The sequence below is a fragment of the Cloeon dipterum genome, chromosome X (assembly GCF_949628265.1).
Source record: "Cloeon dipterum chromosome X, ieCloDipt1.1, whole genome shotgun sequence".
NCBI classification, from domain to species: Eukaryota; Metazoa; Arthropoda; class Insecta; order Ephemeroptera; family Baetidae; genus Cloeon; species Cloeon dipterum.
The window spans coordinates 17,702,054-17,729,474 of NC_088790.1; the positions used below are offsets into that span (position 1 = coordinate 17,702,054).

General features: G+C 38.1%; 1 protein-coding gene across 4 annotated transcripts in view; it reads left to right on the plus strand.

Moving 5' to 3' along the window:
• Positions 1–27,421, plus strand: part of FoxP (forkhead box P) — a 215,063-nt gene that overhangs the window by 4,983 nt on the left and 182,659 nt on the right. For 2 of the 4 annotated variants that reach the window (XM_065495758.1, XM_065495774.1), the window contains exon 2: positions 21,533–21,635. The gene's annotated coding sequence lies outside the window, so the exon portion shown is untranslated. Of the gene's footprint in view, positions 1–21,532; positions 21,636–23,543; positions 23,739–27,421 lie in introns of those variants that run through there. The other 2 variants (XM_065495759.1, XM_065495775.1) reach the window with 1 other exon arrangement.

Here is a 27,421-nt window from a genome sequence, read left to right on the forward strand (position 1 = left end):
TACGCTGCTTTTATTTTTCGTTATTTGCTCTCCGTCTCGGAACGAGCGTTGTGTGCGTAAAAAGAAAATAATGCCGTTTGAGGCCGCGCTTCGCGACCGGGCATAAAATTTTCATACAAATTCGCGTGTATTTTTCCAGCACTGCTGCTGGCTGCCTCGGAATTGCCGCTAAATGAGTAAACGAGCGGCATGCAAATGGTGCTGTTTGATTTTACGAGAGTGCACGCGTGCCCGCGCCTGCAATTTGCATCTCGTTGCTGATGTTATTTATTTTGTTGCGAATTAAGCAACTCAACGCCGGGAAGCATCTAATTTGGTTATCCTTGACGAACGTCGTTTCGACGAATGGGGTCGAATTTGTGAACGCTGGGAAAGGACAGCGAACTTTTTTTGAATTTTATTTGAGATTTTCTAGAATTTCTGCCCCAAAAATACAGCATGATACATACGCTAACGTTTTAATTTTCAGCTCAAACGCAAGTATTTTCATAAGGTGGCTATTTTTTTAAAAAAATATTAATATAAACATTTTGCTATTATCTAAAAAATCAAATTAAATTTTTGAATGGAGAGGAAAGGGATATAAGGAAGTAAAAGAAAATTTTCCCGAAGATGAAGTTTATGGCAAAATAAGTTGATGGATGTTTGGAGAGTTTTCTTCTAGTTTTTATACATTTCTGGTGAGAAGTAATTATTGCTACAAATAGTATATGACTAATTAAGTTCACTCTTTTGGCTTCAGTTGTTTCACTATAAAAAGAATATTATATAAATTTGGCCATTGGCAATAATCAACCATTCCTCTCGTCGTTTACTTAGTATTTAACTTAGATTTTTCATATCTAAACAGAAGTAATATTTACCTACTGGCCACGTCCTCTGCAAGTTAGCTGTTAAATATGGCCGAATTGTTGAAAACTTTGCATTCAACCACGACATGGCAGCCATGTAAGTTATTAAGCTCAAGCGAACTCAAAATAGTTGCGTATTTTCTTTGTCGGAAGTTTCCGCTTCTTGGTTACTTCCCTCGCGCATTTCAAGGTATAACATGGACCTCTCCCGCGGGACCGCTGCAACGCAAATTCCTGCCACCCCCCAGCCGAAGAAGCACACGCTTCAATGGGTTAAATTATCCCCAAACACGCCGTAAAACAGTCTTAACAATAAGACAACAATGCCCTCCGCGCGTGTATGTACACACACATAAGTTGTGCGACGACTGACTCGCGCTGTGTATGTACAATCCTTTCGAGCCAGAGCACACACAGCACACACACGCGGATTTATGGCGAATGTAAACTGTAATATAATTAAATTGCCGGTACGCAGAACACACAATGCCGCCGCGGCGAGCAGGTTCTCTCAGGAACATGCACTTTCAGACGCACAACGGCCAAATAATAACTAAACGATCTCTACCCTAAAATCCGCGTCCTGATTATGCGGATACGATAACAAGTCACGATTTCAGTGGATATGCTCAAAAATTACAATCCACGTGTTACAACAAAAATAAATATTTTCTATCAGTACATTTGCATTCATGATTATTTTATATACGATATAAATCGAGTATTTCAAAATCCGCATCAGTTGTGAAGCATAGGATATAGTTTCATATCTATCTAATAATCTTATGTAGTTTTGCATTTATAAGGAATGTACATTGATACCTGGCAACAGTAATAATAATTATTTGTACTGAGGCTTCAGCACCCCTAAGTGGGCTATTGAGTTTATTACTGGAACAAACTCTTCAATGTGCAATAAGCTATAAAAATAAAAATTTGCCGAAAATTCACAGTGCTTGAAAATTTTTATCAGCTCTTGAAAAAAATCTATGCAACGGATATATGATAAAATTAGATTTAGAGGTAGTGGAAGACATAACTCACAAACTTTGCATCTAGTTTTTTCGAAATTTTAACAGTTATACGTAAATTAATTTTAGCTATAATGTAATCCTCATAGATCTGTACATGCAATTAAACCAGTATTGTTTTTTAGTTTTCACTTTAAGATTTTTCTTTAAGGAGACATAGAAAGGAAACTATGCAGGAAAGTCAATAAAAGAGGTGAAGACATTATGCTCCTATTTTTAATCATGCCGTAGAGGACTTTATGATCCATACTCAATTTTGTCCCAAATTTTGGTGTTGTGATAGTTAAATTGAAAAAATAACTTTTTTCATCATAAATCATAAGCGTGTAAAATATTTAAGACCAAAGGAATATATGCATCATTTTACAGTAAATTTAACTTTTTGGTTTTTCGTTCGCGTCAATTTGGTCTATTATACAAAATGCTATGAATTCTAGCAGTGAAAATATTGTCTCATGCTGGCTTCTTTATTCCAATATCGAATATCTGCTTCCTCGAGGTCGTCCCCAAAAGTTCAGCTATAAACAATTTTTCGCCCTTGGCATGCGTGAATTGCTCTCTCTCTGCAAATAAATTTTCGCCGCAATATCTAATTTTGGATGTTTACACATTCGCACTCCAAGAGCCAGGCGAGGCAAGCGCGAAGAAGTTTTTTGAGATCAACAGTTTGTTTATCTTCCACTCTCTCTTGTGGCTGTGACCGCCGAGTCTTGGCGCATTCCGCAACTGTCACCGCGCGTCCACTCGCGGGGCAAGCGAGCAGCGTGTCTTTATATAAAGTGGAGAACGAGACATTGATATTTTCGGTGCCACTTGCTCGTCGGATGTGTAATTAGAGTGGCGAGCAAGAAGAAAGATCAAGCGCGGTGACACCTTCCTCTCGCTTACCCCTTCGGGCCCACGCGTGCTGCTTTTGATTTATGGTGGACGCGGCCAACGCGAGTGCGGGCTACTCGGTCCTCATCTTTCTTCCTTTCGTTTCAACGCCTGCTGCTTTGATTGGGGGAACAGCGGAGCCGCCAGGTGAAACTCAACGCTCATTTGACTTTTTCAGTCATGGTTGAAGATACATAAAAACTGTAAATTATATTTATTTACAAAATTAGTTGAAAAATTATAATTTAAAGATAACCACTTTCCTGATATGATTATAAGAAGCCCAAGAATGGCTTACAACGGATGCAAGCTGCTGAGTCAAGAGAAAACAAATAAGACCAAAAGGCTAAAATTTAAATTTACCAAACATGACGAATGATTTTAATTTTTTGACTTGGTTAGCTCTGCTGCACTCTTGGATTTAGAGATAAATTTTTAAGAGCAGTGTCTATGAAATAATAGCTTAATTTCGGTTTGAGGCAGGATCATTTTTACAAAATGAAGATTGAGAGCAAAAGTGAACAAGACAATTTTGTTCTCCTGCAGATAAAAAAACGAATGATCTCTCTTAGGCTTAAACGGTTTCAAAATTAAAATTTTTATTATTCCTATCATTTCTAATTAGCTCTACTGAAAATTAAGCAGACGAAGCAGTTTGAAAAATCCTATACCAGATTTTTACCAGTTGTAATTAAAGGAGATGATGCAACAACTCAAATTTCAGCAATTTACAATATTGTGGTGTTCAGTAAATATTTTTTTACGTCTCTTTCAATTTCTTTCACTTTCTTTCACATGACACATCAGCAGCTCGTCACAAATGGAGTTGAAGCCAAAACAATGACTTTCAGTTTTCCACCGCTATTCCATAACACATAGAAAAGCAACTCAAAAACCGAAATGTTATTGCGCTCAAGGGGATGATGCTTTACATTTGGAACAACAAACTATTTCTGCGCACTCAAACCAACCCTTTGTTCACTTACTTGCGTGTTGTTTGGTTGCAACTAACGTTAATTAAGAAAACGCTGGCGGCTGTTAGTTTCTTGGCAGCTAGTTGCCGTTATTTAATTGAGCCCCCGCGCAACTGCTCGTGAGCTATACTGACACGTCAGCAGCAAGCAATTAGCAATATCTGCACGCATGATTACCATTCTAGTTTGTGTCTTGGAAGCGATCTCAGAAAGCAAATTTTGGATGCCTCAATTTAATAATATGTTCTCTCACGAATTAACTATATCCTCTTTTTTTGTAAGAGCTGCGTGAGACATTAATCTGTTGGCGTTGAAAATTCGCACGTTCTATTTCTAGCTCACTTGAAAATAAACCACGCGTGCTCCATTCATAACTCTACCTTACAAATTCGTCACATTTTTGCCGCGTGCTGTTTAGAAAGAGCGTCGGCGGAGAGAAGAAAGGTGTGTGTGTCTTCTTAAGCAGCAAACAATATTATCGATTTGGATATAAATAAGTGGAACGCGCGCGCGGGGGTGAAAATTATGCATTGAGGTGTGTGCATGCGTGCCTGTCAATTATTTATCCTCTTCGTGTTAGTGCAGAGGCGAATATTATTGCGCGATCCGGCTGTTTTGATAAAGGTGAATTTGTTGCTAAAATTGTTTGTTGCGTGCTCGAAGGCTGTGATCAGCACGAGCTGTAATTAAGCAGCAAGCTCAGCGGTAGAAGGTGTATTTGCGGCCGGCGCATGTTGTGTGATATTTTATTTAGAACAGCCCCGCCGCCCGGAATACGCTTGGCCCCAAGAAAAGGGTTGCTTCGCCTGCTTGTTATTCAAATGCGATTGCCGGGGCAGTGTGGAAAGTAAATAAAATCAATGTAACTATGAACGTAGATCATTAAGCAATTAAATGATATTGAAATATTAATTCAATCCGATTGCTAAAAGACATTTTATTTAATTTAAGAATGGTACTTTTGATTATTTTTAAAAATGGAGGAAGGAAATTAATTAAAAATTTCATTTCGGCAGTTGAATACCGAGCATAATTCTGCTGATATTGGTAATTTGATATAAATTTAAAAAAAGAATTATCAGGAAAAGTTTATCAGTGACATAAATTAATTTCAAATTTTGCTCACATCTTGGATTAAATTTTATTATTAAAAAATGTAATCACTTTTTAACCCGTCATCCAGTAGAGGTATATAGCAGTAGCGAAATTAATTTTTTTCATTAAAGATGATCATATCCAAAGGTTAAATTAACTGTTTATGTATTCATAACTGTTAATCAAGTACTGAAATTTAGATTGCTTGTCACGTCCCCTCAAAAAACCTCCTCTTCGCACCTTTTGGCAAAGCAACTGGGAAGACCATCAACCTTAATTCAACCCACTACAACAGTTCCATCCAAAAAAATTCAATGCATAGATTGGTTCAACGATTTCACCAAAATAAATAACTCTTTTACACAGACAAAATCACTCGTCACTGCCCTTATTTTTCGGTTACTGTGTTGTGTTTTCTTGCGAGAGCTGCTCGCGTGATCACCACTGAAAATAATAAAATACGCCGTCCATCAGGCCTCTCTCTCCCTCTCATTTGGAGATATACGTATACATAATAAATGAATAAGAAATAAGCAAGCGCGAGAGTCGCATTCAACAATAACAAATTGGAGCGCGAGGAAATAACAAAACAGGAGTGCTGCTTTTAACTCGGTCTGGCCACTCCAGCGGCGAATACATAATATTTCGCTCTCTCGCTCCTCTTTTTCTGATTGACGCCACACCTTCAACTTTTTTTGTTGAGATAAGCTCTTTTTCGTGACTGGGAGCTGCTTGCGACTAAATAATAATTTCAATCCTGTAAATAACCACGCGCGTCCAACTCGGAGGGAAATTTATTGCCACATCATGCTAATTTGTGTGTTTGCTTTTTATGCCTCGTTTTCCACTGAAGGAAAATCATTTGAGCCGGTCAGATAAGCAAATATTATATGTTGAGAATAGTACCTAAGCGTGCTCTCTTAAATAATAAATATTTTCAAACATCCCGTTCAATCATTCATTGTCAGGTTAATTTTTAAATCCTACAAGGATCAAATGCAAATAAGAATTTCACGAGCGCCTGCACTGCGAGAAAAATATGTATTTCACGCCGAATTTTCTCATGTAGCAGCTATTTTCAATCCCGAAAAGGCGATAGCATTTTTACGAGCTGCTCTAAAAAGCATGGATCCGAAGTATGTTAATTTCGCTGCGTTCGCTCGGCAGCATAGCATACTGTGCTTATTTATCAATTTATCTCAGGCTGCGAAGCAATAAAGTCCCAACATGTTTACTCTTTTTCGTCTCATCTATTAAGCCGAGCTCCGAGAAAAGCAGCTGATTAAGCAGTTACTACCACACTTGATTAAATTTTTCGGCGCTGCCCGTGCGTAATTTGAATAAAACTGCTATCTGACTGCCAAACTGTATTATTACGGCCGCTCTCCATATCTTAATTTGCCGCCGCTTTTGCCTGCCAACACCGACTGACGGGAAAGGAGGCAAAGAAAACGACAGTCTCGCTTGCTGAGTCGCTGCCCGCGAGAGCTGCCGTTTTTATGCTTCGGATGATCGCTTTTTGTTTATCGCGCAGCATAATTAGACCTTCGAAAATATGTATACTCCGAGCAGTGAGTTGCATGCAAACGGCGTCTGAGCTTAAAGGAGAGTTTTGGTAATTTATCTGTAGTCGAACATGACATCAAATGAAAAAAACTTCAGACATGGGGAAAACGAAATGGAATTCTAAAATAATAAAAAACATGTTTCTTCATAAAGTTTCAATATTTTTTTATTAGGTTGTATATAGAGCGAAACAATTTCAAATTTATTGTATTGCTAGTTAAGCGTAGTTAAGCAGATGATCAAGTAAATAGTTTGATCACTTCAAGAAAAAAGATAAAACAACCGCGAGAAGATTTCTTATTAAAAACCAAAACTAAATTGATTTGTATCTGAAATTGTGAAGTTCTGAATTCCACTTTATTTTATTTCTAAATACAATATTTCAAATTTGTTGAATTTCTCAAATATTTGAAGTACCTGACCATTACTTCTCCTTTTGTAACGAAACAAAATTTAAGATACCGAGAAAGAACTCAGTGATCCCCAAAATTTGTAAAAGACACAAATTGTGTAGCCAGAAAACCCTTGAAATTTTTCAGCCCATAATGTCTAGCTAACGAAATCAAATATTTTCTTCTTTCCTTTTAAAACTAATTTGCATCAGGATGATATTTCCAGCTTAACAATCGAAGTAGTAGTGAAGAAGAAGAAAATAAAATTGCTTATGTGGTTATGAGCAATTCAGTTGGTCATTTAGCCGCGTGCCCACTCGCTAACCGCGGTATTTTCCGTAATTAATTACCAAACACGAGAAACAACATCTTCTCTCGGTGTAAAAGGGGGAAAGAAGTGGTGCCAATATATCATGCGAGCGCAGATAGCAGATTCCGAGGGTGTGGCCGCCGTCGTCTGACTCGCATGCTTGTTTGTTGCTTGCCCCAGTATTGGTGAGTGTTATTGTTGTTGCGTGAGTGACTCGCCGCGGCTGCCTGCTTATCTCTTAACCGGCACATCTTATATTTCTTTCGCCGAACACGGATTGCAGTATATAAACCGCACACACGCGTTTATCCGTATACATATGCAATTATTTATTGTGAGCACACGGCGTGTCGAGTTTGTTACACTCGCAAAGCTCACGCAGATTGCCATCGCGTATGAGAACACGAGGATGGCGGGGTGAAAATTTCTCAGGACGAAATATTTGACCATTCTTGGTCAATTTAAATGTTTCAAGGGCAGATTGTCATGGACTGATATCTCTTGATTTTTTGCCCATTCCTGCTATCGAGAAGTCTCAAATTAGCATATTTATTAAAAAAGATTAGGCATCTAAAAGTAACAGAAACAAGAAACAAATAACGGATATTTTATTCCATGGTTTCAAGAAGCAAATCATTGATTACTAATGTTTTCCTTCATATTGCTTTGATAAGGCGTAATTATTGGTATTAAATAAAATTAATTAAAAAATATACATCAAGGCAATCCTGGTGTATTCTTGCACGCGGTCGATAATTTTTTGGGTCAGACCAAGAAAGAGTTTTGTCAGTCTGTGCCCTTACAGAAGGCACTGCTCAATTTGTTTTTTAATCATATCAATGCGTATAATGCATATATTATATGAAAAAGCAATTCAATTTTATTTGTCTCTGAGCATGGAAGTACATGTGTAATGCTATTCAGATTTCAAATCTAACTGCGGCCTATTTTTAATCAAGACTATTATTTCAGAAAAAAATGAACATGCGATTTTAATTTTACTTGCGATAAGTTTTTAGTAAAATTTGTGGTCATGGGACTTTAGTGTAAAGTTTCCATAGAATTTATAAATTGTTGATTAAATTGGCCTCACTGTCAGTATATTGCTGCAGAGTACTGAATTCATTTAGCAGTATAAGTACTGTCGATGGAACGTCTTTAGGGGCTAAAAAGCTGCTTTTCCTTACAAGAAAAATACAATTTTATACTTGCTTTCCGCTTCTCTCACGTCCATAATTTGAAATTTTAGAATGACGATTTTATCGACGCTGTACACATCTCCATTATTGATCGAAAAAAGCGAAACTGTTGGTTAAAAATTCTAGTGTTGGAAATCTGCTGTAGAGTTCACATAAATCAGACTTGAAGTAGATTTCAAGGTGCGTTCTTCGGGAAACATTTCGCCTACTTATCCACATTAATGTCCAGATTAGTTTCGTTTTACACGTGCAATAAATATCAATTTTATTTACACTGCGTGCGCTCGAGTGTTGACAGCAGGAGGCGACCGGGTTGTCACTGCTCCGCTGAATGAATCTAATTTAATAATGAAACGCTGCAACAAACGCGTCGTAAGGCTGATACTATTCTATACACTCACACAGGGCCGAGCGCGTGTTGTTTTTCCCCTCTTCGAAAAACAAGGCAGCGATGAGAGCAATTTGGCTGGCGAGGGCCGTTTTGATTAAAATGTTTCAGCCCGTCCTGGAGGATGTGGGGCAAGTTAGATGGAAAAGTAAGAGCGTGCGTATCACGGCTTTTGCTTTCCGCTCGCACATATCGCGTCGAGCGTGAATTATTGTCTGGACCTCCTGCGCCCGATTACCGTAAAAAGGGGCAAGACTGCTTTATGCTAACTTAATTCATTGAAAACCAAACGAGTTTTATTCTGCACACCTGATCTTTCATTCAGGTTATATTTTATATACTGCAATCACATCTATTGATCAACTTCATTAAAGTTTTATTGAAATTTGTGAAAAATGCTGGGCTCCGAATTAATGTACAAAAATGCGGTAAAATATAAAGTGTTAATCTTTTGTTGTTGCTCTATTTATTTTATTTTCCCGAAGAAACAATAAAAAGTGAAATTTTATGTTCTAAATTATTTAAAAATGTAATTCAATTAAATTTTTTCAAGTAGCAAAAATGTGTCAAAATTGATCAATTATTGATTTAGTGTTGCTAATGCATATTGCGTTTAATGAACCATTTATAAACTAAAAAAAATTTATATTTTTATTTCTTTCAAAATAAGACAAGTCTTATTCTTGTGATTTATGAATGCAGCAATACGCGACAAGAAAATATAAAGATTAATGATGGCATTCATTTTCCGAGCATTATGATAAAGGTTTAATCAGGGTTTGGTTAGCTGCTATGAAAAAATGTTAAGTTTATTTTTACTCCAATTTCCGTAGCAACTAAATCTTTCAGCTTTAACAGAAAATTTAATGACGCCCCAATCATTAAAAGGTTGTTTTAAAGGATAAAGTTGAATTCTTACCCCGTTTCGACTACCACACGAAATTCTTTTCCGAAATTGGCTATGAAACCTACCCGTGGCTACGGCGCTCACCCCTTTTTGCGGGTTGGAAAACGAATGCATGTAAAGTAATATGAATATTGTCATTAATTTTATTGCTCCGCATGCCAAAGTTGTTGCGCGAAAATTTACGCCTTGTGTCAAACAGAGAGCAGCCACGGCGACGACGAGGGTGTTAGGAAAGGGTGCGCAATTTATTGGCACGCAGAAAAAGGGACGAAATTTACACCTCATAGATTCGCGCGTACACGAAAAGAGGAGCGCAGGAAAAAAACAAATTTACAGTCAGGGGAAAATAATCGAAATATATGAATTCTGGCTGTTTGTACGATGAAACATTTCTCTGCTGCGAGACAAAAAAAAGAATTTCAGGATTTTTTCTGTTATTTTGTTTTTGGCTGCGTAAAATCTAAAACACTTTGCGGTAGATAAGGTAAACGTTTTAATGGCGATAATTTTAGTTGATGTTTTTGAAGTCTTGATTTTCGATTTTTGCATTTCAACGAAATTTAATAGAAAATCATGCAGCGTGATATTATTTGTTTTACCAGCAGGCTCAGTTTATTTACTTGATATGCTTCTGCATTTATATGTACGCATGTAGCTTTGTGTCTACGCCTTCTCATGCAGCAGACAGTTGATCCAAACAATATTATTATTCAGCAAATACGAATAATTAAACAAATATCAGAGAGGAGAGCGAGAGAGAGAGAGAGAGAGAGAGAGAGAGAGAGAGAGAGAGAGAGAGAGAGAGAGAGAAACTCGTAGCTGGCTCTCGCTAACTAATCTAATATGGAGTGCAGTATATAGCTTTTAGCATAAACAAACGGCGTGAAGTGTGCTTCTGTATAACACACATTACGCGAATTGAAAACTTTTCGCTCGTGTGCGTTTTTTGTTTCTGAAGCACCAACATTTCAATTGCCTCCATTTCAGACATATTGCTAACTGATTTTTTTCTCTCATAACTTTTGCAAAGAATATAATTCAATCTCCAAACAGTGTTATCCACACAGAAATTCACACCGTCAATCAGGTTTTGTCTTGTTATGCAACTCAATTAGCCAAATTAGCCCCCTTGCTGGCGAGTTGATTAAGACAGCTGTTATGATGCAGGAGTAAGCAAACAAGGCTGCAGCTCATCGTGGATGAGTGAGTATGCATCCCGCAGCACTCCCCTCGCTCTTCACCTGCGCGATGACTGGCTCATTTTCGAGCTGACAGAGATGAGATGTTCTTTCCCTCCCGCTCTAGTCCATATTTTTGATCTGGGAAAAATGATTTAATTAACACTTCCAGCATGCATGATCGTGTGTGATATTGAAATGGAAAAAGCAATTGAAAACAGAAAAATAATTACTATATTAGGCGTTATTTACATTTCAATTTCAAAGCAAGAGCACTTTAAAAATACAACTCAATTTTTTAATAACTGTTTCAGCGAGTGGAACATAATCATCTTATTAATTATGAAGATAATTATTATTTTATTTGAATCATGAATAACCTGCTAAAACCATGTTAAATCACTTTAAAAATGATAGTGTGCAGATGAGGATTAACAAATGAACTTAATATTATTGCTCCTTTGAAGTGACGTTTTAAAAGGACAAAAAACTAGCGGTTAATGGCACACAACCATAATTACAGGTCGCTACCTGAGGGCACATTGCGTTCGTAGGTGTTTTCTTTTCGCTTTTCAGATTATTTATCCACCAGGCGTCGCACTCAGAATTTATTATTATTGTTTGTTGGCTCGCCGGCTGAGATCTATCATTATTATTGCTGCTGCTTTTCTTTAGGCTGGATGCAGCGCGATCGGAATTATATTATTATTACGCGCGCGAGAGTCAGTATCTTTTTGAGTTATGACGCCAATAAAACTTCGCGGGACCGTGTTATTATTGTAACAGCAGCTACTTTTTCACGAGATAAAGACAGAAAGAGAGAGAAGAGTAATGCAGATGCAAAAATCCGCTCGATACAAACACACACTACGCGGGATAAAAGAGAGATAATGCTGTTGAAGGGCGTTATTGCCGGCTGAACTTGCTTACTTGAGCAGAGCAGCATCGAAAAAAATAACAATACGTGCGCACAGCGGGAATGGAGAGCGTATTATACACTTCTCGAATTTATCGCATCTGCTGCGGATCGCGCTGCGAAATTTATGCCGATTTTGAACCGCGCTCCGCTCTCACGGGGAATTTATTAAGTCAATCAAACGATTTAAAAAGCTCTTCGAATTGAAATGCAATTAAAAACACCGGCTTCCACGTGGCTTCTTGAAATTAAATGCTCGTAAATAAAACTAACATAATAAAATAGACTAAAAAATCAACAGTTAAAGACTTAACCTAGATCTAGCTCTGCTACAGCGCTTTTCTAGGAGCAAAATTAATGAATAAAGTAGTAATTAAATAATATAAATTTTACTTGATGGTTTCATAAGATGAGTGGGAATTTAAGTTGGAGTTTTGGCGAAAAAATTAGCTCGGTCCTTTAAACAAAATTAAATGGGGATTCTATTGCTGAAAAAAATACTTACATGAATACAAAATGTAGTGAAAAAGATTTTAAAAATTCCCAAGTTGGATGTGGAAATTTCCCTGTTGTTTGTACGACCAGGACGAGAAATATGAAAATTGAGCAAGGAGAACTTTCATCTTGAAAATGTTTTCCAATTTACAAATATTTTTCATACTTAATTGACCAAGGCAAATTTTCATTAGCTCCCACACGAACAGATAAAATTGGAAAGTTAACATCAATTTGTCTTATTGGTATTAAATTTGAAAATATAAATAGAACCAATTCAAACTTTATGTTTTTCATAAAGTTGTAAAGTGTCACGTTCTCATTTTGAAAAGGTGTTCTGTTAGAAAATGAATTATAATTGATTCAACTTGAACTCGTTAAAATTTGAACCGACCTTGTTTTTAGTTTCAATCAAATCAAGTCGTTTCATAGTAGAATTTCGGAAATGAAATCACCTGAATTCCACCTCTCAATTATGAGGCCCAAAATGCGAGTGAATCTGGAATTTACCCGTAGGAGACAGAGATAATTGCACAAGAATGAAAGCAATTAACATAAACTTGGCAGAAGACAAAACGCGGACGCCTTTCTCTGAGTCTGAGGCTGGCTGCGTGCCGGCATGTTAGTTTTGCCTGGTGTTTCGCTCATTGTTTGGAGGATTGTTTCAGCTCTCGAGCAAATTTAATTTCGTCTAATAATTTATTATCGCGCAGTGGCTGGCGCGCGCTTCGCCAGCTCTCTATGTTTAGATATGGGCTTTAACAACAAGCTTCGGCGGCGGAGACGCACAAAAGAATGGATGGCTGGCAACTTAAAGGAGCGCGCAGGCATTGTTTCAGCGCCCCGAGAATGTGTGTTTGCGGTTTCGCAGACGAGCCGAACACATTAACACGTTATTACCGGCAACTTGCATTATTTCAGCACAGAGACTTACTCGCTCGCCCAGGCACAGATGGCTGCATGGAATGATATTTTCCTCCCAAAAGGCACAAACACCCGCCGACCCCGGTGAACTCGCAGCAACTTCCCTACCACCTACCATGCTCTCTTCTCCGCAAGCGAAGTTTTGTTTTCGAAATGTGCGAAAGAATTGCCTACAGAACTTTGCTTTTATTTTACGCGATCCTTTTTACATATAATATAGAATTCTTAAAAACAAATTTATGTTAATTTTATAGCGAACCAAATAAAAATAGAAAAAAATAGTTTGTGTCTTGGGTAATATCTTGATCAAATTTTTGGAGTAAAAATAATAAATTTTCTACTAAAAATTTTAAATTAAGTTTTTTGTCTCTCCAAGCATACAAATATTGATAGTGCTATATATCATTTGCAAGCCCTACAATATGGTTGAAAAATAATTTAGAAATGATTTGCCAAAATAAACCACAAAGTTAATACGATAAATATTCTAACCTAACTCCAACGAAAATGCTAGAAAATATTCAATGGGGCACATTGAGGTGAAGATTTTTTCTATTTCGTTTTCCCTGGCTTTCCCCAGCCAGACACAAAGACTCTTAAAAAAGCTATTCCGCTGGTATCGGCCCATAAAAGCCTGGTGAAATCACCCCTTTATCATTTGGCTTTCGTTCGCATTTATTGATCAATACCAACAATAAAAGATTTTCTTCCACTGCGTTGGCAGTCCGGTTTATGATTTACAATACACTCAAGAGAGCGACACTTTAAAACTTTTTGAAAACGCGTCGCTGCTCTATTTCACGGAACAGGCAAAAAGGAACAAGTCAGCGACTTTTATTGCTCCCCTTTGAGCAAAAGTAACGTTCATTTCCGATCAATGTTGCTGCAAATTGTCCTTATTTATAATGGCGAGGGAGCGAGCGAGAGCGGCGGAAGGAGCTCTTTCTCTCCTGCTATTATTTGATTTTGAGATACGTGATGGTAAATATAATAAAGGGCACTGGAAATTTATACAGGCTTACGGGGCGATATTCGAGCCGAGCCGCCAAATCCCAATAACAGATTCCGCAGCTCTTCTCAGACAAATCTCCTCTCGGCCATCGCTAATGCCGATTTGTGTTCCTTTTGCGACAAAAGTAAATCGCGCGCACACTCTATGTCGAGTAACATGAATTCGCTGGAATTCTCCACTTCAAACGTTCTTGGAATTCATCATAACTGGTTGAATTTGCATTTGAATTTGAAAAATTTGTGCATGTTAACAAATACTTTATGGTTGCTAAAATAATAACGTAACGTAATCAAAATTCTTCTCTCTGGCATGTAGAAAAATGTGATAAGCATGCAGTGTTAGTTCGTTTCCTCGGTTTGAATCTGATTCCAAGCGCCGTTAACTTTCATTATTTCCGCTGATGAGATTTTCGTGTTTGCCGCTCATCAACGTGAAAACTCAATAATTAACGCCGAATTTTTATCTCCTTCCACATCACTAAGCCGGCATAAAAAGTACGTGCTTGTTGCGAGATGATACAAATTTCTTTCTCGCGACAGAATCGCGTTATTAATCACTCGTTCGCCTTGCATTTAAAACTGCTGATTGGAATCTGCCGCGAGATTCAATTAACGTCGACGTGGAAACAAGAAGTCGGTCTTTTACCGATTAATGACAGGGAGGAGGACAAAATAAAGCGCGCCCTTTCATCATCAGCGTCATCACTGATTGGAATAAATTTAGGGAAAATATACACGCCAACGGAGACGCAACAACAGCCCCTGTCGAGGGTGGAAATGACATACTGCTGGAGGGAGAATATTTCTCGAGAAATTCATTAGTGATGCTTTTGACGAATCGATTGATTAATTAATAAATACACGCCATAAAGTGATTTAAAACAAAAGGACATTCGGTTTTCCTAATAATTGCTTCCGTAAACATTTTTGATTGTTTTCTTGAGTGGAGAATGATCTAAATAACTATCTTTTGTTCTGGAAATATTTGGAAAACATACCAGTATTTGATTCGTGACACTAATTGCAGTCTGATTTCATTTGTTGTAGAACAAAGGAAAGTATTATCCATTTCCCGAGAGGCTCACAAAAGAATTTGCGCTGCAAATGAGCATCCAACAAATTCCAAGCTGAACACTTTAAGCACTACAACTGCACTTGAAGCCGCCACTTTATCATTCCAATTTTCATGAAACCGAGTACAAATAACTGCTGCAGCGCGCAAGGAGGAAAAAATGCGAAATTGTTGGCAATAAATCTCTCGCACTGACCGTCAAGCTAAATGACACCAGATTAAGGCGAGTGAAAAACAAAAAGATGCCTCTGCGCGCGTTTTTTACCAGCCAGCAGGTAGAGCCAGTCTAAAAGGAATTCCACTTGTCAAAAGCAGAGTATGGCCCTGCCGGCTGTTTATCTTTTTGTCTGCAAATATTTTCGTTCCACATGATAATGGGATAAACAAAAATTAAGGCGGAATGCCACCGCCGCTCGGAATAAAAGCAGCAGCATTTTTATCCATAATATTATGTAAGTGCGCGGCGCAAAGAAATAAAAGCAAGGGAGCTGCTGCTGTTGCTCATCAAGGCCAAATGGGATAAAACGAAATACGTGTAGTCGATTCGCAGTATGTGGGTTGTGCAGATAAAAAGGAGCACTCATTTTTTCTTATCCGCGCAGAGCGCGAGATGCTGAAAGCGCCGTCATCTTCGCGACTCGTCCGCGTATTTGCTTAGCATCCGCAATTTGCATGATTAGCCCATTGTCGCTTTTTAACGCCTTAAGTCTTCTTGTACTGAAATGAACTTTACAAATTAAGAAAAACTCAAGGCAAATATTGCCCATGGTGAATAGAATGGGTGATTTTGCCCTTAAATTGTCTTCTCCACAAATCGAGATTTTTTTTCTTGTAAACGAGCTTAAGAATTAAAAAACTTAAAGCTGGAAGGTAGAACAAAATATTTTAGAGACCAAAATTTAAAATGGAAAAAATTTAACCAGATACTCTTTGTTGTAGTTAAGTTGTAAAAAGGCAAATACTCAGGTTCAATGTCAAAAAGGCCAATTTATGGATAATATGGATTTAAAGTCAGGTTTCCTGTTTCCATCTTTACAGCTATAATTTAATTGGTGCATCTTGTGTTGTAATTTTGACAAAGAAAATAAAGCTCCTTTGAATAATGACAAAAGAGTTTTCCTGAAAATTTATATTTATAATAAATTTAAATAAATATACATAATGATAAAATTCGAAATTACAAAAGATACATAAAAACAGTATAAATAGTTTATCATGGAGACAAAACAACCGTCTAAAAGTCACAGCCATGTGTAAGATGAAGTAATATTTCTGCCAGTATAGCTTGTGGGCTAAATTTAAAATAGTTGTGAATAATATAAAATAACATCTTTCAGTATTCCGAAATAGTGTTTTTATTATCAATGCCTTTCAGGAAAAGTTGATTTAACGAATTTTTCAACATTTCCTCAACTGACTACTCAACCCCTAACTTTCCCCCAGAACTTTGTATTTGTAAAATTGCCTCTCGTGGCTGGAAACGGGTAGCCCCGCAGAACCACTAGCTTTACAGAAATTATATTTCAATTATTATTAGGTATAAATATATTATATCTGATTTTTTACTGGTTGCAAATCGGTGACGACGTTTCCCATTATCAGTTTTTACAGCCATCTCTTATGTGTATTCTCTTGGCGCAGTTTCTTTCCAAACCCCTTTCGAAAAACAATAAGGCTGTGGGTGGTGAAGCACCCCCAATGAAAGGATTAGGGCGTTAAATTAGGGAGTGCGCGCCGGCGGTCGACCGTTATTACGCCTCTAATCACATTAACCGAGCCGCATTAAAAAGTGAGAATGACAAAGAAGACGCCGCGTGTGCGGAGGAAAAGCTTTTTGGCTTTGCGAGAGAGCGGCGCGGATCAAAGATTAATTAAAGAGGACGGCGGGCAGGCACATCATCCTTATAAAGCAGGCGTCGTGTTTAAAAGCGTCAATAAAGTTTGCGACTTTATAATAATGCAAAACCATGCCTGCACGCCGATGGCTTTCGGGAGGTAGGTGTGAATTAGTTCGAGCAGCGGCGAAAGCGGTTCAAACCTTATTTGTCAATAATTGCCACCAGTTTCATTAGGCTGTATTCAAATTAAATATTTTATTCAAATTGTCCGCCGATTAGCATTTCAATGTGTGCCGAAAGTCGATAATTTTTATTGCAGTAGCCTAATAGAGCTTAAATAAAAAGCGGCTACTGCACCCCAGTTTTTTTAAAAATAGTCCCAGAATATGGTAATAAACTCGTCATGAGTGACCGAAAAACTGTATCACAGCAAGATGCATGAAGAATTCTGATTCTACTCAACGACTATTCACATGCAAATCTCACAATACTGTGTTCCATATTGACTCAAAAGTCCAATTATGACCCCATATTTAAATTTCATTTGAAATATATTTTAAAAGAAGTTACAGCATTTGTGTGTCGAGATAGGCAGCAATGAATTGAAACATAAATCATTTCCTTCTTCGTTGTGAACACGCACGCTTTAAATTTGATAACGAGGCGGCGAGTTGACGAATTTAAATTGTTTTCTGCTGATAAAAGCAGACATAAATCAATTCTCCAAATTGCTGACACAATTTATTGTCCACTCTCGTGGACACTGCGAAGCATGTTGAATTACGTTCAAAATTGTTCTTTTATCCCGCGGAATGGTTTAGAAAAATGAGTTTGTTACAAAAAAGAGTAGCTTCAACTAAAATCCTGTGTTAAACTGATCATATTTTTAGTATTACTGACTCATATCAAAGTCTTATTGCTAGTTCTCGTATCCTTTTTACAAAAATTAATTGAAACTTGTGAAACATGCTCGAGTTTTTTTAGGTCAGCTGTCAGATGAAATGTACATCCCCTTGCTCTGCCACTTGATTCGCACCGCTGCCGTCCATAAAAATAAAAACACGGCCTCATTTTTGGCAGAAAGTGGCAAAAGTTTTGAAAACAAGCCGGGGAGAAAAGGAGCCACCGCCGTCGTCGTCGGCGTTCATTTTTACTACCGAATGAACAAAAGATGAGAGAATGCAGGCTGCTAGGGAAGGAAGGAGCAGAAGCAGAAAAGCATACATAAAAATAATAATTTCAGCTGCCGCCGCGCGCTATTCGTCTCTTCTCTCTCTATATATTTTATTTCGCGCGCGCCGGCTCCTTATTTTTCTGCTCCTTTTCGCTAAAGGGCAATATATACGCACGGTCAGTTGGCGTAATAATACCTCGGCCCCACTATATCACGTGCATGCATACATACATCTCGCCAGCTAGCTACAATAGGGGAAATATTATATTATGTATGATGATGTGATGAGGAATAGCTAGCTGCAGCGGAGGGAAATATTTTCCTTTCCTTCGCCCGCGCCTGTGTGTTTTGTGTGCTTTTCCTCTTTTCCCGGCCTCTCGGCTTGGGCCATAAAACAAATTGGAAAAGTTGCTTATGAGATGGAATAATTAATGAAAGCGGACGCGAGAGCTTGACAAACAAACAACAATCATCGTTCTTGTATCCTGGAGCAAAATTTGTGTCTCATTTAATTCCTGAAAATTTTCCCCACTAAAAAACCATGGCTTTTAATTTATTTGATATCTAAAATTTTAAATAAATAAGGGTGATTTGAGGGGGGTGTAACCAAACGTAAAATATTTCAATCAATCCAATATCATCAATTGATTTCAGTCAAGTGCATTCAATAAAAAAGTTAGCCAAATGTTACTGAACTGATGGACTGATTTTACTTTCCCTCTGTTATCAAAACAAAAAAATGCTTTGTTATGTATTTCTGTTGTGTTCTGGATGTGGATGTATGGGGCACAGTTGCCCTGCTGATCTACAATAAATAATTTCTGAATCTAAACGCTAAGTAAAAATATGTGAAATTAAAGTGCAGTTTGCATTTTTGCAATGGTTGAAAGTTTTACAATTAAGATTAATAATGATGCAGTCACATATAAGAATTTTTACTTCTTTGCCAAGTGTCAATTTATCTCGGGAGTACGGCGTGATTGAATATCTATGAAAAGTAACGATTGCAACATTCTTTTGCATCCAGGAGTCTGGTTGTTCATCAATGCCAAGATCATTCATTTCAATCATGATTCCTTGCCTCCACTCGGTTGTGTTTGTTTCGGCAAAGCGAACTGATTGGTGAGGCCGCCAAATATAGTCCGAAAGCATTATGCAAAACGGGCACGTCCGCGCGCGGTCTGAATTTTCGAGTGAGGTGGAGCAACAGCAGCGAGTACATGCGAATGCATATGGCGAGAGTATTTAGAGAGGAGGCTGAATGCGGTGGTGGTGTTATTGATACCTCCTGCGTTTATTACACTTAAAGCAACAATGATTTGCAACATCCTGCGTCCATTCATTCGTTCATTCGTCTGCTGCTACATTTAAATAATGCTCATTATTTATTACACAGCAGCGGCAGCGTCGTCGGCATTATTATGCGTGATTATTGTTATGCCATCCGCGCAAGCAAGCAAGGGCGGCTTCGCTTGCTGATTATTTTTATTTTTATTATTATTGTGAGCAGAGAGTGCAGACTGCGGGTCTCTGCGCTGATTGTGCTGCGGTGACAAATGTTGTGTGTGTATTATGTACCGTCGGCACTTGAGATAGTATCTCGCTCGGCAGAAAAGATGATTTATTGAGCTACTCGCTGAATATTTTATCTTCTGCGCTGCCAATTTATTTGAAAGCTGCAAAATAATCGTTTGCTTTAATGGTAGTTAAGTCAGTTTCTCACCCAGGAATTGAAATGAGTTTAAAATTTTCTTACGCCCACATTAAGTAAAATTATTGAAGAAATTTTTCAATTCTCACAAACTAAATATTTTTCTGATATTTAATCAAACCGACGAGTGATTGAAAGTTACTTTTTAACAAGTAGTGCTTTAATATATAAATTCACATGAAACAGCTCTTTAGCACTTGTAGTAACAATGGTCGACTACGTCATTCAAAATATACCGACTGTCGCATGATGATTCATAGCTGGTCGTCTAATAAATATGATAGGCCAATATCAAATTTATATAAGCTTTAAGCAAATCAATAACAATTTTAAGACATCAACAAGTTGTTCCAATAAAAAATATTAAGTTTTTTATCAAATATGAAAGAAAATGGATGGAGCAACTTATGTACATTTGATAATCTAGATTCTCATTCTTTGACAATTTTTGCGAATATTTTGAGTTTATCGTGCTAACTTTGGTTATAATTTATTTTTTCCACGTTCAAATAAAATCGCACTGTTAATAATAAAGAGATAAAATTCGTACAGTGTAATATCTCGGCTTCGCACCTTTCTTTTCTGATAGCTGCTCTATTTCTCAACTTGAAGTTAAGGAAAAATCATAAAATTGCTGACAAACGAGGCATTAAGACCGCGTTTGAAGCCTTTATTGGCTCACATTCCCCGCAATGGTCAACAAGTACGTAATTCAGTCCTCCCTCGACTTTCCGCGACGGGACTCGATAAAACCGATTTGGAATTGCAGCCGCCGTGCGATTTGAAATACTCGCTCGACATTGTCGAGACTTTCACCGCAGCCAGAAGTCGAGTGGCGTGTCAGTCAAAGAGCGCGATAAATAAATACAAAAGCGCGGCGCGTGTATGACGGCAGCGGCATAAATAAATTCGGGCGCAGCTCCTTGGCGTCTAAAAGCAGTTCATAAAACGAAATTATGAGCTGCGCGCAGATGCAAAAACAACTTTTCAGAACCAGTGTCACTCACTTATTGCTGGGCGAAAATGTTGTTGTTGCTAGACATTTATGCGACTCACACAATATTTTATTTTATTGGTTATGCCCAATTCTTCTCTGAGTAAAAGGTGCGGCTGAGTGAGAAGAGTGAGTACTTTGAAACAAACAAGACTACTTCTTTCGCAAATGTGGGCACGCGTAGAAAAATCGGTAAATTGCTGATAACTCTGGTGCAACTACAGGATCCAAATAAAAAGAGATCTACAATTATTTTTAGAAACATAACGACACAATAATTAATATCTGACTGTAGGAAATAATCATTTTAAAAAAATATCTAGGGTAAAAAACCTATAAGGGCGTAAAGTTTCAATTTCATCATTGCAAGTGACGGCCAAAAAATAGTTACCCAATGCCATATGTATATGAATCTGCCGGAAATATTAAAAGGGATTATATCATAATATCATATTATCAATTAAAAATAAAAGTTAGTTTAGAATAAAATAATCATGTAGGACAGACGTGACTGAAATTATATTTTTTGTTGATCGTTGCTTATCAGATTTAAAAACTTGAATGATAAACTCCACCCATTGCTCGGTTCCTCGACTGCTGCTGAAATTTACGTCTCTCTTCTCGTTTTAGGACTCGCATTATGCAAAGGAGCAGTCAATTGCTAATTGCGGAGGCGGCCGCCAAGTACTTTATTAGTCGCAGCTGTTGAGTTCCAGGCGGGTTGCAGAAAAAGGTGAGACGCAAAAGTTTCATTTTGAATTTTAGGGGTGGTCGGTATCTTTTTGCGTCAGTTCGCCAATTCGAATCACGTTCTTTGCAAAAATGGTCGAACGCGCTTGTTTGTGTGTGTCTTTCTGCTCGGCGAAATGACAGACAGACGGACGTTGAGTGACGCGCTGACTCGATTCTTGATGTCTCAATTGTGTTTTCTCAGCAAGCAGACGTTGTCGAGGTCGGTCATTAGACTTCGCCACTCGCACCATCGATTCACCTCTTTGAAAATCGGAAAGCAGTGATACTAGCTGAGGGCAGTGCAAAACGCAGAAATCAAGTGGCAAAATAAGTGGTTCTAATTTTTTTAAAAAAAATTAGTGCATGTAATTAAAGTTGTATATAAGTAATATTAAAAGCTGGACATTTGTAGTAACAGCTGGTCGCTATATATTTTTGGTAAATTTAATGCTGCTGAATATGGCAGACTTTTTAAACATAAATTTGAACGAACTTTTAGATAAATAATACGAAAAAACAAAATTGCTTAGCATATCCTGGAAACATGCATCTCAACAAATTTAAATCAGATTAAAAAATTAAATAAATCGATCAACTCACATGTACAAATTATTTACTACTTACAAACATATCAGCTTGGCTTAATTTTTGTTAAATGTTTTGTAGCTTTTCATGAAATGCTCTCCTCTTTAACACTCCCCAACGGAACATTATTCAGTGGCTGCTGCTTCACTCGTTGATAAGCGTATTTGAGAATTTTAAGTACATCATATTTCTTGGCCCCTGAGTTCAGTTGATATGCAATATGCTATGTGTGTGCACATTTACGTGGAAGAGACGAGCATTGAGAGGCCGCGTCAGCATTATCTTCAAGGAACATCGTTCAGTTTCGCTGATTGAAGGAGATGCTCCGCCGCGGCGCGCAGCCACAGCAGCAGTCAACAACAAACAACGCGCGACGGCGGGCGGCGGGTGCGGCTGCTTATTCTGCAGCCTCTTTCATTATCTATCTCGTCATTATGCGCAAATCAACACTCGCCCGCTCACTCTCAGACAGACAGTGGCACTCCACTCGCTAAAAGGCCAATTACTCTTGGCCTGACGGGCTTCCGTTTGCTCAAGAACGCTCCGAATGAGTTGCATATTTGATTTTTGACCGCGCACAGATTTGTTACCTCAAACGTGTGACACAATACGTCACACAACTTTGTTTTATTTGAGTTTTGATACAGCCTCAGTAGTTGGTAATGCTTACTTAATTTAGATTATCTGGCTTTTCCAAATATCCTGTTGACTGAAGCGTTGCAAAATAAAATATTTAAAAATGCTTCCGTGTTCATGCGAATATTTTAACTTGAACCTGAATGCGGCGTTTCTCACAGTTGGAAAAATGCAGCGTCGAGGCGGCGGAGAAATTCCGAATCACGCAGGAGATCGGTTAGGATGCGAAATTGCAACAAGCAAAACCAGCCGCTGCTAATTTATGCAGAAATAATTTTCTGCGCGCAACGAGTCGGTACTTTCCCAGCGCAAAAGAGCGTTTTATTGCACACGGAGATGGACGGATCTCGTGTGGAGTGCGAGCCGAATTGAAGGCGTGCGTGCCAAAAAGCAAGTGATTCACCCGGCCGAGCGAAAAAAGTGGCCGCGCCGCGTTTGATTCAATATTATAAAACCACGCCCCGCGTACTTTAGATTCTCTCCCGACTCTCGCATCTTTTATTATAAATATTAAACAGCGGATTGAGTAGTGAGAGAGCCTCTCTCTCTCTCTCTCTCTCTCTCTCTCTCTCTCTCTCTTTCTCCGTCTCTCCCGTGGCCCAAGTATAGTGTGTGTGTGTGTGTAGTAGTTTTTATTTTATCCGTTTGCTCTCTGCTCAGGTGGTTTTTAACTCGGCTCTCCAGTCATAGCAAGTGCCGCCGCTCGCGCCGGACACTGCCGAGGACAGGTTCCTGCTTTGTTCTGTTCGCGCGACGATATTATTTCTCTGCTCGCTTACATTCAATTTCGCGGCCCCGTTTTTGGTTCTTTGTGCACGTTTGTTTTGTTGGTGCCCCTGCTGACCTTTGGAGGCCGTTGCCGTTCCCGCCACGGGTAACTGGGGTGAGTCACCCTCTCATTTTTTCCTTCCAGTCTCGTTGAGAGCTAATTCATAGAACAATTAATTTTGATAATTGTCATAATTATAATTTTAGTTATTTTATTTGCCAATCTTGAGTTGGGTTGTATACTCGCCAATAAAATAGATTAATTATTCTAACAAAATGCGTTTTTCCTTAACAAGGGAAAAAATTAAACATCGAAGGCAAGGTATCGACAGTTAGCTTAATTCATGAAAGTAGTGAACTCTTCAATATTAATATTATATTCTGAAGTCCTTAATAGTTTTGAGGAAAAGATGTCGCTTTGCTGCTAATTCTTTCCGGCAATTGCTGACATGTAATTAACTACTTTAAGTTATTAAACCGATCGCTTTTAAAAATTTAATAGACATCGCGTTAAAGATAATCTTAAAATTTAACCTCACAGATTTGTTACGCCAGACTTAATCAAAACATGCCGCGCTAACTTGTTCAGAATATGATTTTTTATCTTATGTCAGATTTAGTTTGACTAATTAGATTATTTATTTACAAAGCAATATCAACTTTCAAGCAGTTAGACTCATCTTTCTAACAATGGTTTTTTTTTTGCTAAATTGAATCTCTTTGGACGGATTTTCTGTACGCCTGGCCATGCCGCAGCACGGATTCCCAAGTTACTCTTGAGTCATTAACCACGGCAAGAGAACAGTGCACGCCACCAGCTAAAACGCGGCAGCCACGCGAAAATTTATTTTCCGCAGATTCGTCCAAATGAGAGCAATCTGCGAGAGGGAGCCACCGAATCAAGCGCACGCGGGGGATGATTATTATTTTTTATTATGGTAACAAGAGCGAAAGAAAGAGCGCGAGAGAGAGAGAGAGAGAGAGAGAGAGAGAGAGAGAGAAGGAAAAAATAAACGTTATTGCTGTTGAGAGGCAGGCAAAGTGGAGTGGAAAAAAGAGCGGGCATAAAATAATTTATTTTTCTTTGTTATGGTAAAGAAAAAATCCTTAATTGCTTCTTTCCCTGCTCTGCTTCTTGAAAACCTCTTTCTTTCGCTGTCTTTGCAGGCCGCGCGCGTTTAATATAAAAATAATGCCTCCGACGACGACGCAGCTTTTCGCGCTCCAACGAGCGCCGAGAAATAATAATAATGAATATGAGTTGCCTTTCTGCACCCCGCCGCCAAGCTTTCCCTTTATTATGTGCCAAACAATTTAAGAAACACGCCCGAGAGTGGATTGTTAATGTTGCCAAAGCATCCCCTGTTGAAGGGTTGAAGGGAGGAAAAGGGTTGCCGGGCCATTAATGAAACATGCTGGATTAAGCAGTGCTTTTCCAATTTGCACTCTTTTTTCCGAATCAAGTAAACAGAGATTTGAAAAAAGTTCACAAGCATGACAAACTTAAAAAAATTTTATTTTCCCTTTCGGGAAAGAAATGGAACATTCTGAAATATATATCTAGAAAAAACGATGGTCCTCAATTTGTTTAACATAATTTAAATCGAAATTTTTCGACAAATTTATATCCATTTTGTGAACTACAAACTAAAAATCATATTATAATAAAACGTATGGTGTTGAAGCTTCCACCTTAATTCAAATACGAACGCAGGTCGGGATTCAACATTATTTAATTTTTAACTAACTATTACAGCTGTAAACATTTTTACGCTCTGGGAAAAACGTGAGAGTTCAAATCAATCAACCGTGTAAGTCAACTTTCTGATGCGGCAAATTGAATAATAAGAGAAATTTTTCTTAGTAAAATATCCGATCATTATTTAAATGCTCTGATTATTTGTGACTGTTTCAATTTTGTGCAATGTGCGCCCTCAGCTCTCGTTTCCATTCCGAGGAGAACTGCTTGACTTGATTTATTTCCGCGTCTTATTGACTTGGACTCTCCTTTCCGCGGGATAACGACTCGCGCGCGGTGTATTTAAATTGGAAACAGCAGAGCAATTTCAAAATCGTCTCTTTTGCCATGAAAATGGACGACCGCAACTCTTTTCTTCTCGGCTTGATTTATTATTCGCCTCGACGACTGAGTACATTATTTTAAACCCTATTAAAACACCAAGATGCATTAATGTAATTCGCGAATGTACTCCCCGTTGGCAAAAGGCGCTTACAGAGAGGTCGCAGAACAATAAAATTATTTAGTCTGAGCAGAGGCAGCTGAAAAAATGGCTTTTCCTGCTTTTTTCTGCCCCTTGCTCTAAAGAGGATAGTCTGATGGCGTGTCTAGACTGTTTTGTTGTTGGCCCTTGCGCTCTGCTGTTTTATTTTGTTTCCCCCTTTAGGACAGAGCAAAAGCTTTGGAGGCACAACAAAAATAACAACAAGTGGCTGCTGCCCCAACCAGACGCAACAAACGACGAATAGACTAAACAAGAAAAAAATCTGTTCTTGGCAGGAAGTAAAAAAATCAAAACTTTTGTGAAAGAAATAATCAATGAATGAATGCATTTTTGGTAAAAATTCATATTATCCAAATTTCAAATAATATGTCCATCATTAGGATTGTTTTAAGTATACATTAATGAATTATTTATTGGACACTAAAAGTGAACGGTTTGATAAGCTTTTACTGTGCAGGCTAGAAATAAAAATTCGTAAAATGCAGTCAAATCGTTCATTTAATTCAATTATTATTGTTCAAACTTTATTAAAGGTTATGACATTTTTTATTGAACATAAAGGAGGTCCAGTAGTGTCATGTTCTATAACTGCTCTGATATATTCAATTGAAGTTTGATATAAAATTAAAATGAAAGTATATTAATCAGTGTCTTAAATCTTCAAAAGCTGGGAACGTCGTCAGCTCTGACTATTAAAAATGGCAAAGTACAAGTTATACTCTGACCACTCGTCTGCAACTCACTAAGCCGAATTTCTCGGCAAACGTGACGTTTTAATGAGAAAGAGGGCTGGATTAGTTGAGAAAGAAGGCAAACAAAATAAAGTCGCCTGCCTGTCGACCCGACTGAGGGATAGCTCATTTTTCGAAGGCATACACATAAATTGTTGCAAGAGCACAACTCGCTCGCTCTCTTCATGTTGCAAAGAAAAGTAGACGCAAAAAATGTATCATATTTGCCAAGGGATAAAAACTGGTTTGCCTGCAAAATAAAAGGCCGCACCTGGTTATGCTGGGCTCTCTTTCTCCGGCGCGCTGAATTGTCCCTTCGAGCGAGTGTGTGTTTCTCTATCCGACCGATATTACATAAAAGTTTCGGCCTGCTGTTGGTCTGCTGCAGCTTATCGCAGAGGAGCCATCGTGAATCTAGAAATTGAGGGAATGATGGCTTAATCACCAGGAAGAGCATGGATTGCCACGCTGAGGTGAACTTAATTCGTTGCATTTTAAGACTTCGCAATTTTACTCTGCAAATTGTTAAATAGCTAACCCTCACGAGTTTTCATTTTGGGATAAAAGTAGTTTATTGCATGGTTTTTATGTGAAATGTCTTTGAAATAATCGCTTTTAAAACATTCTCTTTGCGCTGATGATTTTTACTGCCGTCGAGAAAATGATTACTCCTCTTCATGCGGTGTTAATTCGCGCAGATTTAGTTGGCAACTTTTATTACTGTTGTGTCAGTAAATTGTTGCCGAGCAATTTTTAATACATGTTTTTATTATGGAGGCGCACGTCTTTTAAAACTGTACACGCGGTTGAAAGTGAGCACATTG